Below are 13,578 nucleotides of genomic sequence, written 5' to 3' on the forward strand. Positions count from 1 at the left end.
TACAATTCCTGATTGCTACTCTGTCATGTCCCACTGTTTCCAACTGAGTACCGACTCCTCACTGTCGTGAGAAAGTACTCTAGTACACTTCCCTCGTACATTGGAAGTCTTTTGAGACGAGGTAGACACTGTGGAACATCACAGGTGTTGAACTTCCAGTATGTGTCATAGAGGCCTCTGCCTTACATTCAATTTCACTCAGGGGATGCCACCTTGGCTCTGTCCGTCCTTGTTCTATCTTCTTTATTCCACTGGAAAGAATCTGTGAGAAGTGACATTCCGCTTGAAGGAGTTTTCCTTTAACAGAACTTTCTATAGTCCAATGGATAGACGTCTGAGAATGGAGCCCTATGTGCGCCTATTGCAGTTACCACAGAGTCAGGTCCAAGACATTCCTTCATTGACAGTCACAACACTGCCTTGATTCCCTCCTAAAGCACACTTTCCTCACAGTGTTGGAAGTGTTTTTCACTCAGAAAAAAAGTGAGACATCACGACACCTGATAGTCAAATTGAGAAATTATAACTGTAGGTATAATCTCTTGAAAGCCGCCAGGGCAAAGAGGCTCCTTACTTACAGAGGGAAGCCCATCAGAATAACGTTAGGCCTGTCCACAGAGACCTGGCAAGCCAGAAGAGGCTGGCAAGATATATTCAGGGCACTAAATGAGAAGAACATCCAGCCAATAATACTTTATCCAACAAGACTGACATTCAAAATGGATGGAGAGATAAAGAGTTTCCAAAACCGGCAAGGATTAAAAGACTATGCAACCACCAAGCCGATACTGCAGGAAATATTAAGGGGGGTTCTATAAAAGAGGAAAAATCCCAAGAATAGCATTGAACAGATATATAGAGACAGTATACAGAAAGAAAGACTTCAAAGGTAACTCGATGTCAATCAAAACGTATCTATCAATAATCACGCACAATGTGAATGGCCTAAATGCACCCATAAAACGTCACAGGGTTGCAGATTGGATAAAACGACAGGACCCATGCATATGCTGTCTACAAGAGACCCATTTTGAACCTAAAGATACACGCAGACTGAAAGTGAAGGGGTGGAGAAGCATCTATCATGCCAATGGGACTCAAAAGAAGGCTGGGGTAGCAATTCTCATATCAGATAAATTAGACTTCAAACTAAAGACTGTAGTCAGAGATACAGAAGGACACTACATAATCCTTAAAGGGACTATCCAACAAGATGATCTAACAATTGTAAATATCTATGCTCCCAATATGGGAGCAGCCAATGACTTAAGAAAACTGTTAATCAAGATAAAGAGTCATATTGATATGAATACACTAATCGTAGGAGATCTTAACATGCCTCTTTCAGAATTAGACCGATCATGGAAGCAGAAAATCAATAAAGAAACAAGAGCATTGAATGACACATTGGACCAGATGGACCTCATAGATATATACAGAACATTCCACCCTAAAACAGCAGATTACTCATTCTTCTCAAGTGCACACGGAACCATCTCCAGAATAGACCACATAATGGGTCACAAATCAGTACTCAACTGATACCAAAAGACTGAGAAGATTCCCTGCATATTCTCAGATCACAATGCTTTGAAACTGGAGCTCAATCACAAGGAAAAGTTCCGAAGGAACTCAAACACCTGGAAGCTAAAGACCACCTTGCTTAAGAATGCTTGGATCAACCAGGAGATCAAAGAAGAACTGAAACAATTCATGGAAACCAATGAGAATGAAGACACTTCGGTCCAAAACCTATGGGATACAGCAAAGGCGGTCCTAAGAAGAAAATATATAGACATCCAAGACTTCCTCAAAAAAATTGAAAAATCCAGGACACACCAGCTGCCTCTACACCTTAAAGAACTGGAGGATCAACAACAAATCAAACCAACTCCACACATAAGAAGCGAAATCATCAAGATTAGAGCTGAGATCAATGAGGGAGAAACCAGAGATACAGTACAACATATCAATGAAACTAGAAGCTGGTTTTTTGAAAGAATCAATATGTTCGATAAGCCACTGGCTATACTAATCCAAAAGAAAAGAGAGAAATCCCAAATTTATAAAATTATGAATGAAAAGGGAGAGATCACAATTAACGCCAAGGAAGTAGAAACAATCATCAGAAGTTATTACGAACAGTTATATGCCAATAAGCTTAGCAACCTAGATGAAATGGATGCATTCCTGAAAAAATATAAACTACCAATATAGAGCCAGGATGAAATCGACAACCTGAATACACTGATATCTAATAACGAGATTGAATCAGTGATCAAAAACCTCCCAAAAAACAAGAGCCCAGGACCTGACGGATTCCCTGGGAATTCTACCAAACTTTCAAAGAAGAAATAACACCTATACTCCTGAAGCTGTTTCAAAAAATTGAAGGAGAAGGAAAACTTCCAGACTCTGTCTATGAAGCCAGCATTACCCTGATCGCCAAACCAGGCAAGGACCCTACCAAAAAGGAGAAATTCAGACCAAATCACTGATGAATATGGATGCTAAGATTCTCAACAAGATCCTAGCCAACAGGATCCAACAGCACATTAAAAAGATTATCCACCATGATCAGGTGGGATTCATCCCTGGGCTACAAGGATGGTTCAACATTCGCAAATCAATCAATGTGATACAACAAGTTCATATGAGAAGAGAGAAGAACCACATGGTCCTCTCAATTGAAGCAGAAAAAGCATTTGACAAAATCCAACATCCGTTCCTGATTAAAACGCTTCAAAGTATAGGGATAGAGGGAACATTCCTGAACCTCATCAAATATATCTATGAAAGACCCACAGCAAATATCATCTTCAATGGGAAAAAGCTTGCAGCCTTCCCATTGAGTTCAGGAACAAGACAAGGATGTCCACTTTTACCACTCTTCTTCAACATAGTATTAGAAGTCCTAGCAACAGCAATCAGTCAACAGAGAGAAATAAAAGGTATCCAAATTGGTAATGAAGCAGTCAAACTCTCTCTCTTCGCAGATGACATGATTTTTTATATGGAAGATCCAAAAGACTCCACCCCCAAACTACTAGAACTCATACAGCAATTCAGCAGCATGACAGGATACAAAGTCAATGTGCAGATACCAGTGGCTCTCTTATACACTAACAATGAAAATACAGAAAGGGAAATTAGAGAATCGATTCCATTTACTATTGCACCAAGTACCATAAGATACCTTGGAATAAACCTAACTAAAGAGGTAAAGGATCTGTACTTGAGGAGCTATAGAACACTCATGAAAGAAATTGAAGAAGACACAAAAAGATGGAAGACCATTCCATGCTCTTGGATCGGAAGAATAATCATGGTTAAAAAGTCTATACTGCCTAGAGCAATCTATACTTTTAAGGCCATTCCGATCAAAATTCCATCGGCATTCTCAAAGAGCTGGAACAAATAATCCTAAAATTTGTATGGAATCAGAAGAGACCCCAAATCGCTAAGGAAATGTTGAAAAACAAAAATAAAGCTGGCGGCATCACCTTACCTGATTTCAAGCTTTATTACAAAGCTGTGATCACCAAGACAGCATGGTACTGGCATAAAAACAGACACAAACCAGTGGAACAGAGCAGAGAGCCCTGATATGGACCCTCAACTCTATGGTCAATTAATCTTTGACAAAACAGGAAAAAATATACAGTGGAAAAAAGACAGTCTCTTCAATAAATGGTGCTGGGAAACCTGGACAGCTATATGTAGAGGAATGAAACTCGACCATTCTCTTACACCGTACACAAAGATCAACTCAAAATGGATAAAAGACCTCAACGTCAGACAGGAATCCATCTGAATCTTAGAGGAGAACATAGGTAGTAATCTCTTTGATATCAGCCACAGCAACTTCTTTCAAGATACGTCTCCAAAGGCAAAGGAAACAAAAGCGAAAATAAACTTCTGGGACTTCATCAAAATAAAAAGCTTCTGCACAGCAAAGGAAAGAGTCAACAAAACAAAGAGGCAACCCACGGAATGGGAGAAGATATTTGCAAATGACAGTACAGTCAAAAGGTTGATATCCAGGATCTATAATAAACACCTCAAACTCAAACCACATGAAACAGACAAACACATCAAAAAATGGGCAGAAGGTATGAACAGACACTTCTCCAATCAAGACATACAAATGGCTATCAGACACATGAAAAAATGCTCATCATCATTAGCCCTCAGGGAGATTCAAATTAAAACCACATTGAGATACCACCTTACACCAGTTAGAATGGCCAAAATTAACAAAACAGGAAACAACATGTGTTGGAGAGGATGTGGAGAAAGGGGAACCCTCTTACACTGTTGGTGGGAATGCAAGTTGGTGCAGCCTCTTTGGAGAACAGTGTGGAGATTCCTCAAGAAATTAAAAATAGTGCTTCCCTATGACCCTGCAATTGCACTCCTGGGTTTTTACCCCAAAGATACAGATGTCGTGAAAAGAAGGGCCATCTGTAACCCACTGTTTATAGCAGCAATGGCCACAGTCGCCAAACTATGGAAAGAAACAAGTTGCCCTTCAACGGACGAATGGATAAGGAAGATGTGGTCCATATACACTATGGAGTATTAGGCCTCCATCAGAAAGGATGAATACCCAACTTTTGTAGCAACATGGACGGGACTGGAAGAGATTATGCTGAGTGAAATAAGTCAAGCAGAAAGAGTCAATTATTATATGGTTTCACTTATTTGTGGAGCATAACCAATAGCATGGAGGACAAGGGGCGTTAGAGAGGAGTAGGGAATTTGGGTGAATTGGAAGGGGAGGTGAACCATGAGAGACTATGGACTCTTAATAACAGTCTGAGGCGTTTGAAATGGCGGGGGGGTGGGAGGTTGGGGTACCAGGTGGTGGTTATTATAGAGGGCATGGCTTGCATGGAGCACTGCGTGTGGTGAAAAATTAATGAATACTGTTTTTCTGAAAATAAATAAATTGAAAAAAAAAATAGAAATGAGAACAGAGCCTGTCTCTTAAATACCTTTTCACGTTCTGTGACCAGCACAATGTGGGATTTGGGATGTTTTTGGTTTTTAATAAAGAGACATATAAAACCAAAAGAGAGAGAGAGAGAGAGAGAATACTGATAAGTACTAGAACATGGATGACCCTTGACAACATTATGCTGAGTGAATGAAGCCACATATTATATGGTTCTGGTTATACAAAATGTCCAGAATAGTCCAGTTTACACAGACAGAAGGTAGACAGTGGTTGCCATGGAGGTGGGAAGAGGAGGGAGTGGGAGTGATTGCATTCTGTCAGGAGTACTGTAAAGTTCCGGAACAAGGTCTTTGTAACATTGGCACAATCCTTTGAATATACTGAAACATCGAATCATATACTTTGAATTGGATGAATTGGATGGTAGAGGAATAATATCTCAAAAAGATAACTTTTTTAAAAAGTGTAGATTCTCTATGAGAGACTATGGACTCTGAAAAACAGTCTGAGGGGTGTGAAGTGGCGGGGCGGTGGGAGGTTGGGGTACCAGGTGATGGGTATTATAGAGGGCACGGCTTGCATGGAGCACTGGGTGTGGTGAAAAAATAATGAATACTGTTTTTCTGAAAATAATTAAATTGGAAAAAAAACCACCTCCCAAAACACAAGAGCCCAGGACCTGACGTATTCCCTGGGGAATTCTACCAAACCTTCAAAGAAGAAATAACACCTATTCTCCTGAAGCTGTTTCAAAAAATTGAAGCAGATGGAAAACTTCCTGACTCTTTCTATGAAGCCAGCATTACCTTGATCCCCAAACCAGGCAAGACCCTACCAAAAAGGAGAATTTCAGACCAATATCACTGATGAATATGGATGCTAAGATTCTCAACAAGATCCTAGCCAACAGGATCCAACAGCACATGTTGAACTGCCAGTATGCGTCATAGAGGCCCACGTGCCTTACCTTTAGCTTCACTCAGGGGATGCAACCTTGGCTCTGTCCGACCTTGTTATATCTTCTTTCCTCAAATGGAAAGACTCTGTGAGAAGTGACATTCCGCCTGACGGACTCTCCCTTAAACAGAACTTGCTATAGCCCAAGGGATAGACGTCTGAGACTGGAGCCCTATGTGCGCCTATTGCAGTTACCACAGACAGTCCCAAGAGATTCCTTCTTTGAAGACGCAACACTGCCTTGAATCCCTCCTAAAGCACACTTTCCTCACAGTGTTGGAAGCGTTTTTCACACAGAACCAAAGTGTGAATGAATACTGGAACTGAACATCCAATATGTGTTTGGGATGCCTAAACGCCATAGCCTGCATTATACTCACAGTACCTAAGGTGCCCCTATTCCGTCCATGTTCTATCATCATTCCTCAAAGGAGAACACATTTTTATGAATGACTATGCACCAAAAAGGATGCCAGAAGAGATATCTTCCTACGAATGCCCTGTCAGGGTCCTGCATGATACACTTCATGATTGCTAATCAGGCAGGTCCCACTGTTTCCAACAGAGCACAACTCATCACTGTCGTGAGAAAGTACTGTAGCACACTTCCCTAACATTGGAAGTGTTGTGAGAAGAGGTAGACACTGTGGACCATCACAGCTGTGCAACTTCCAGTAGGCGTCATAGAGGCCTAAGTGCCTACCTTTTTCTTTCAACACGGGATGCCACCTTGCCTCTGTCCGTCCTTGTTCTATCTTCTTTCCTCCTCGGAAAGACACTGTTAGAAGTGACATTCTGCCTGAAGGAGTTTTCCTTTAACAGAACTTGCTATAGTCCAACGGATAGACATCTGAGACTGGAGCCCTATGTGCGCCTATTGCAGTTACCACAGAGTCAGGCCCAAGAGCTTCCTTCATTGACAGTCGCAACACTGCATTTATTCCCTCCAGAAGCACACTTTCCTCACAGTGTTGGAAGTGTTTTTCGCACAGAAACTAAGTGCGAATGACTACTGAAACTGAACATCCAAAATGTGTTTGGGATGCCTAAGCGACATAGCCTGCAATTTACTCACAGTGCCTAATGTGCCCCTGTTCCGTCCTTGTTCTATCTTCCTTCCTCAAAGGAGAACACACTGTTATGAATGAGTACGCACCTGAAGTCGGAGCCCTGAACAGATAGCTTCCTTCGAATACCCTGTCAGGGTCCTGCATGATACACTTCCTGATTGCTACTCAGTCATGTCCCCCTGTTTCCAACTGAGCACCGACTCCTCACTGTCGTGAGAAAGTACTGTAGCACCCTTTCCTCATACATTGGAAGTGTTTTGAGACGAGGTAGACACTGTGGAACATCACAGGTGTTGAACTTCCAGTATGCGTCATAGAGGCCTCTGTGCCTTACATTCAACTTCACTCAGGGGATGCCACCTTGGCTCTGTCCGTCCTTGTTCTATCTTCTTTCCTCCACTGGAAAGACTGTGAGAAGTGACATTCCGCATGAAGGAACTTCCCTTAAACATAACTTGCTATAGTCCAACAGATAGATGTCTGAGATAGGATCCCTATGTGCGCCTATTGCACTTACCAAAGAGTCAGTCCCAAGAGCTTTCTTCTTTGGCAGACGCAACACTGCATTGAATCCCTCCTAAAGCACACTTTCCACACAGTGTTGGAACCGTTGTTCCCATGTAAACAAAGTGCGAATGAATACAGTACCTGAACATCCAATATGTGTTTGGGATACCTTAGCGTCATAGCCTGCATTATACTACCAGTACCTAATGTGCCCGTATTCCGTGCATGCTCTATCTTCATTCCTCAAAGGAGAACACATTGTTATGAAGGAGTACGCACCTGAAGAAGGATGCCTGAACAGATAGCTTCCTACGAATCCCCTATCAGGGTCCGGCATGATACACTTCATGATTGCTACTCATTCAGGTCCCACTGTTTCCAACTGACACAGACTCATCACTGTCGTGAGAAAGTACTGTAGCACACTTCCCTCGTACATAGGAAGGGTTTTGAGACGAGGTAGACACTGTGGAACATCACAGGTGTTGAACGTCCAGTATTCGTCATAGAGGCCTATGTGCCTTACCTTTAGCTTCACTCAGGGGATGAAAACTTTGCTCTGTCCGTCCTTGTTCTATCTTCTTTCTTCCACTGGAAAGGCTCTTTGAGAATTGACATTCCACCTAAAGGAGTTTCCCTTAAACAGAACTTGCTATAGTCCAACGGATAGACGTCTGAGACTGGAGCCCTATGTGCGCCTATTGCAGTTATCACAGTCAGTCCAAAGAGTTCCTTATGTGACAGACAAAACACTGCACAGAATCCCTCGTAAAGCACACTTTCCTCACAGTGTTGGATGCATTTTTCACACAGAAACAAAGTGCGAATGACTTCTGGACCTGAACATCCAATATGTGTTTGGGATGCCTAAGCGCCATAGCCAGCACTTTACTCACAGTACCTAATGTGCCCCTATTCCATCCCTGTTATATCTTTATTCCTCAAAGGAGAACACACTGTTATGTATGAGTACGCACCTGAAGTAGTATCCCTGAACAGTTAGATTCCTTCCAATCCCCTGTCAGGGACCTGCATGATACACAACATGATTGCTACTCAGTCAGGTTCCACTGTTTCCAACTGAGCAGAGACTCATCACTGTCTTGAGAAGTACTGTAGCACAATTCCATCATACATTGGAAGTGTTTTGAGACGAGGTAGACACTGTGGAACATCACAGGTGTTGAACTTCCAGTATGCATCATAGAGGCCTATGTGCCTTACTTTTAGCTTCACTCAGGGGTGCAACCTTGGCTCTGTCGATCATTGATCTATCTTCTTTACCTCTGAAAGATACTGTTATAAGTGGCATTTCGCCTGAAGGAGTTTCCCTTTAAGAGAACTTGCTAAAGTCCAAGGGATAGACGTCTGAGACTGGAGCCCTATGTGTGCCTATTGCAGTTACCACAGTCAGTCCCAAGAGCTTGCTTCTTTGAAATTCGCAATTCTGCATTGAATCCCTCCTAAAGCTTACTTTCCTCACAGTGTTGGAAGCGTTTTTCACCCAGAAACAAAGTGTGAATGACTACTGGAACTGAACATCCAATAAGTGTTTGTGATGCCTAAGCGCCATAGCCTGCATTATACTCACATTACCTAAGGTGCCCCTATTCCGTCCGTGTTCTATCTTCATTCCTCAAAGGAGAACACATTGTTATGAATGAGTATGCACCTGAAAAAGTATGCCTGAACTGATATCTTCCTGCGAATGCCCTGTCAGGGTCCTGCATGATACACTTCATGATTGCTACTCAGGCAGGTCCCACTTTTCCAACAGAGCACAGACTCATCACTGTCGTGAGAAAGTACTGTAGCACACTTCCCTCATACATTGGAAGTGTTGTGAGACGAGGAGACACTGTGGACCATCACAGGTGTTGAACTTCCAGTAGGCGTCATAGAGGCCTAAGTGCCTACCTTTTTCTTTCCACACGGGATGCAATCTTGCCTCTGTCCGTCCTTGTTCTATCTTATTTCCTCCTCGGAAAGACACTGTTAGAAGTGACATTCTGCCTGAAAGAGTTTTCCTTTAACAGAACTTGCTATAGTCCAACGGATAGACGTCTGAGACTGGAGCCCTATGTGCGCCTATTGTAGATACCACAGAGTCAGGTCCAAGAGCTTCCTTCATTGACAGTCGCAACACTGCATTCAATCCCTCCTGAAGCACACTTTCCTAACAGTGTTGGAAGTGTTTTTCACACAGAAACAAAGTGCGAATGACTTCTGGACCTGAACATCCAAAATGTATTTGGGATGCCTAAGCGACATAGCCTGTACTTTAGTCAAAGTACCTAACGTGCCCCTGTTCCGTCCCTGTTCTATCTCCCTTCCTCAAAGGAGAACACACTGTTATATATGAGTACGCACCTGAAGTAGGATCCCTGAACAGATAGCTTCCTTCGAATCCCCTGTAGGGTCCTGCATGATACACTTCATGATTGCTACTCAGGCAGGTCCCACTGTTTCCAACTGAGCACCGACTAATCACTGTCGTGAGAAAGTACTGTAGCACACTTCCCTCGTACATTGGAAGTGTTCTGAGACGGGCTAGACACTGTGGAACATCAAGGTGTTGAACTTCCTGTATGCATCATAGAGGCCTCTGTGCCTTACCGTTAGCTTCACTCAGGGGATGCCACCTTGGCTCTGTCTGTCCTTGTTCTACCTTCTTTCCTCCACTGGAAAGACTCTCTGAGAAGTGACATTCCGCCTGAAGGAATTTCCCTTAAACAAACTTGCTATAGTCCAACAGTTAGACGTCTGAGACAGGACCCCTATGTGCACCTATTGCATTTACCACAGAGTCAGTCCCAAGAGCTTTCTTCTTTGACAGACGCAACACTGCATTGAATCCCTCCTAAAGCACACTTCTCACACAGTGTTGGAACCGTTTTTCAAATATAAACAAAGTGCGAATGAATAAAGTACCTGAACATCCAATATATGTTTGGGATGCCTTAGCGTCATAGCCTGAATTACTCTCTATACCTAATGCCCATATTCCGTGCATGCTCTATCTTCATTCCTCAAAGTAGAACACATTGTTATGAAGGAGGACGCACCTGAAGAAGGATGCCTGAACAGATAGCTTCCAACGAATCCCCTGTAAGTGTCCTGCATGATACAATTCATGATTGCTACTCAGTCAGGTCCCACTGTTTCCAAATGAGCACAGACTCATCACTGTCATGAGAATGTACTGTAGCACACTTCCCTCATACATTTGAAGTGTTTTGAGACGAGGTAGACACTGTGGAACATCAAAGGTGTTGAACTTCCAGTATGCGTCATAGAGGCCTATGTGCCTTACTTTTAGCTTCACTCTGGGGATGCTAACTTTGCTCTGACAGTTTTTGTACTATCTTCTTTCTTCCACTGGAAAGACTCTTTGAAAATTGACATTCCACCTGAAGGAGTTACCCTTAAACAGAACTTGCTATAGTCCAAGGAATAAACATCTGAGACTGGAGCCCTTTGTGCGCCCATTGCAGTTACCACAGAGTCAGTCACAAGAGCTTCCTTCTTTGACAGACGTAACACTGCATTGAGTCCCGCCTAAAACACACTTTCCTCACAGTGTTGGAAGTGTTTTTCGCACAGAAACAAAGTGCGAATGACTACTCGACCTGAACATCCAATATGTGTTTGGGATGCCTAAGCAACATAGCCTGCATTATACTCACAGTACCTAATGTGCCCCTATTCTGTACGAATTCCATCTTTATTTCTAAAGGAGAAATCATTGTTATGAATGAGTACACACCTGAAAAAGGATGCCTGAACAGATAGCTTCCTACGAATCCCCTGTCAGGATCCTGCATGATACACTTCATAATTGCTACTCACGCAGGTCCCACTGTTTCCAACAGAGCACAGAATCATCACTGTTGTTAGAAAGTACTGTAGCACACTTCCCTCATACATTGGAAGTGTTGTGAGACGAGGTAGACACTGTGGACCATCACAGGTGTGGGACTTCCAGTAGGTGTCTAGAGGCCTAATTGCCTGCCATTTTCTTTCCACACGGGATGCAACCTTCCATCCGTCCGTCCTTGTTCTATCTACTTTCCTCCTCTGAAAGACACTGTTAGAAGTGACATTCCGCCTGAAGGAGTTTCCTTAAACCGAACTTGGTATAGTCCAACGGATAGACCTCTGAGACTGGAGCCCTATGTGCGCCTATTGCAGTTACCACAGTCAGACACAAGAGCTTACTTCTTTGACAGACGCAACACTCCAATGAATCCCTCCTAAAGCACACTTTCCTCAGATTGTTGGAAGCGTTTTTCACACAGAAACAAAGGCCGAATGACTACTGGGCCTGAACATCCAATATGTGTTTGGGATGCCTAAGCGCCATAGCCTGCACTTTACTCACAGTACCCAATGTGCCCCTATTGGGTCCCTGTTCTATCTTCATTCCTCAAAGGAGAACACATTGTTATAAATGAGTACACACCTGAAGAAAGATGCCTGACAGATAGCTTCTTACGAATCCCCTGTCAGGGTCCTGCATGATACACTTCCTGTTTGCTACTCAGTCAGGTCCAACTGTTTCTAACAGAGCACAGACTCATCACTGTCGTGAGCAAGTACTGTAACGCACTTCCCTCATACATTGGAAATCTTGTGGCACGAGGTAGACACTCTGGAAAATCATACGTGTTTAACTTACAGTATGCGTCATAGAGGCCTATGTACCTTACCTTTAGCTTCACTCAGGGGATGCATCTTTGGCTCTGTCCGTCCTTGTTCTATCTTCTTTCCTCATCTGAAAATTACTGTTATAAGTGACATTTCACCTGAAGGAGTTTCCCTTTAAGAGAACTTGCTATAGTCCAACGGATAGACGTCTGAGACTGGAGCCCGATATGCACCTTTTGCCGTTACCACAGAGTCAGTCCCTAGAGCTTTCTTCTTTGACAGACGATACACTGCATTGAATCCCTTCTAAAGCATACTTTCCTCACACTGTAGGAAGCGTTTTTCACACAGAAACAAAATGCGAATGACTAATGGACCTGAACATCCAATAAATTTTGGAATGCCTTAGCGCCATAGCATGTATTATACTCACAGTACCCAATGTGCCAGTATTCCGTCCGTGTTCTATCTTCATTCCTTAAAGGAGAACACATTGTTATGAATGAGTATGCACCTTAAAAAGGATGCCTGAACAGATATCTTCCTACGAATGCCCTGTCAGTGTTCTTCATGATACACTTCATGATTGTTAGTCAGGTCCTATGTTTCCAACAGAGCACAGACTTATCACTATCGTGAGAAAGTACTGTAGCACACTTCCCTCATACATTGGAAGTGTTGTGAGACGAGGTAGACACTGTGGACCATCACAGGTGTGGAACTTCTAGTAGGCGTCATAGAGGCCTAAGTGCCTACCTTTTTCTTTCCACACGGGATGCAATCTTGCCTCTGTCCGTCCTTGTTCTATCTTCTTTCCTCCTCAAAGATACTGTTAGAAGTGACATTCCACCTGAAAGTATTTCCCATTAACAGAACTTGCTACAGTCCAACGGATAGATGTCTGAGACTGGAGGCATATGTGCGCCTATTGCAGTTACCACAGAGTCAGTCCTAAGAGCTTCCTTCTTTGACAGACGCAACACTGCATTGAATCCCTCCTAAAGCACACTTTCCTCACAGTGTTGGAAGTGTTTTTCACACAGAAACAAAGTGCGAATGACTACTGGACCTGAACATCCAATATGTGTTTGGGATGCCTAAGCGCCATAGCCTGCACTTTACTCAGAGTACCTAATGTGCCCCTATGCCATCCCTGTTCTATCATTATTCCTCAAAGGAGAACACACTTTTATAAATGAGCACACACCTGAAGTAGGAAACCTGAACAGATAGCTTCCTTCGAATCCCTTGTCAGGGTCCTGCATGATACATTTCATGATAGCTACTCACTCAGGTCCCATTGTTTCCAACTGAGCACCGACTCATCACTGTCTTGAGAAAGTACTGTAGCACAATTCCCTCGACATTGGAAGTATTTTGAGACGAGGTAGAAACTGTGGAACATCAAAGGTGTTAAACTTCCAGTATGCGTCATAG

The sequence above is a fragment of the Neovison vison genome, chromosome 1 (genome assembly GCF_020171115.1).
Source record: "Neovison vison isolate M4711 chromosome 1, ASM_NN_V1, whole genome shotgun sequence".
NCBI lineage: Eukaryota > Metazoa > Chordata > Mammalia > Carnivora > Mustelidae > Neogale > Neogale vison.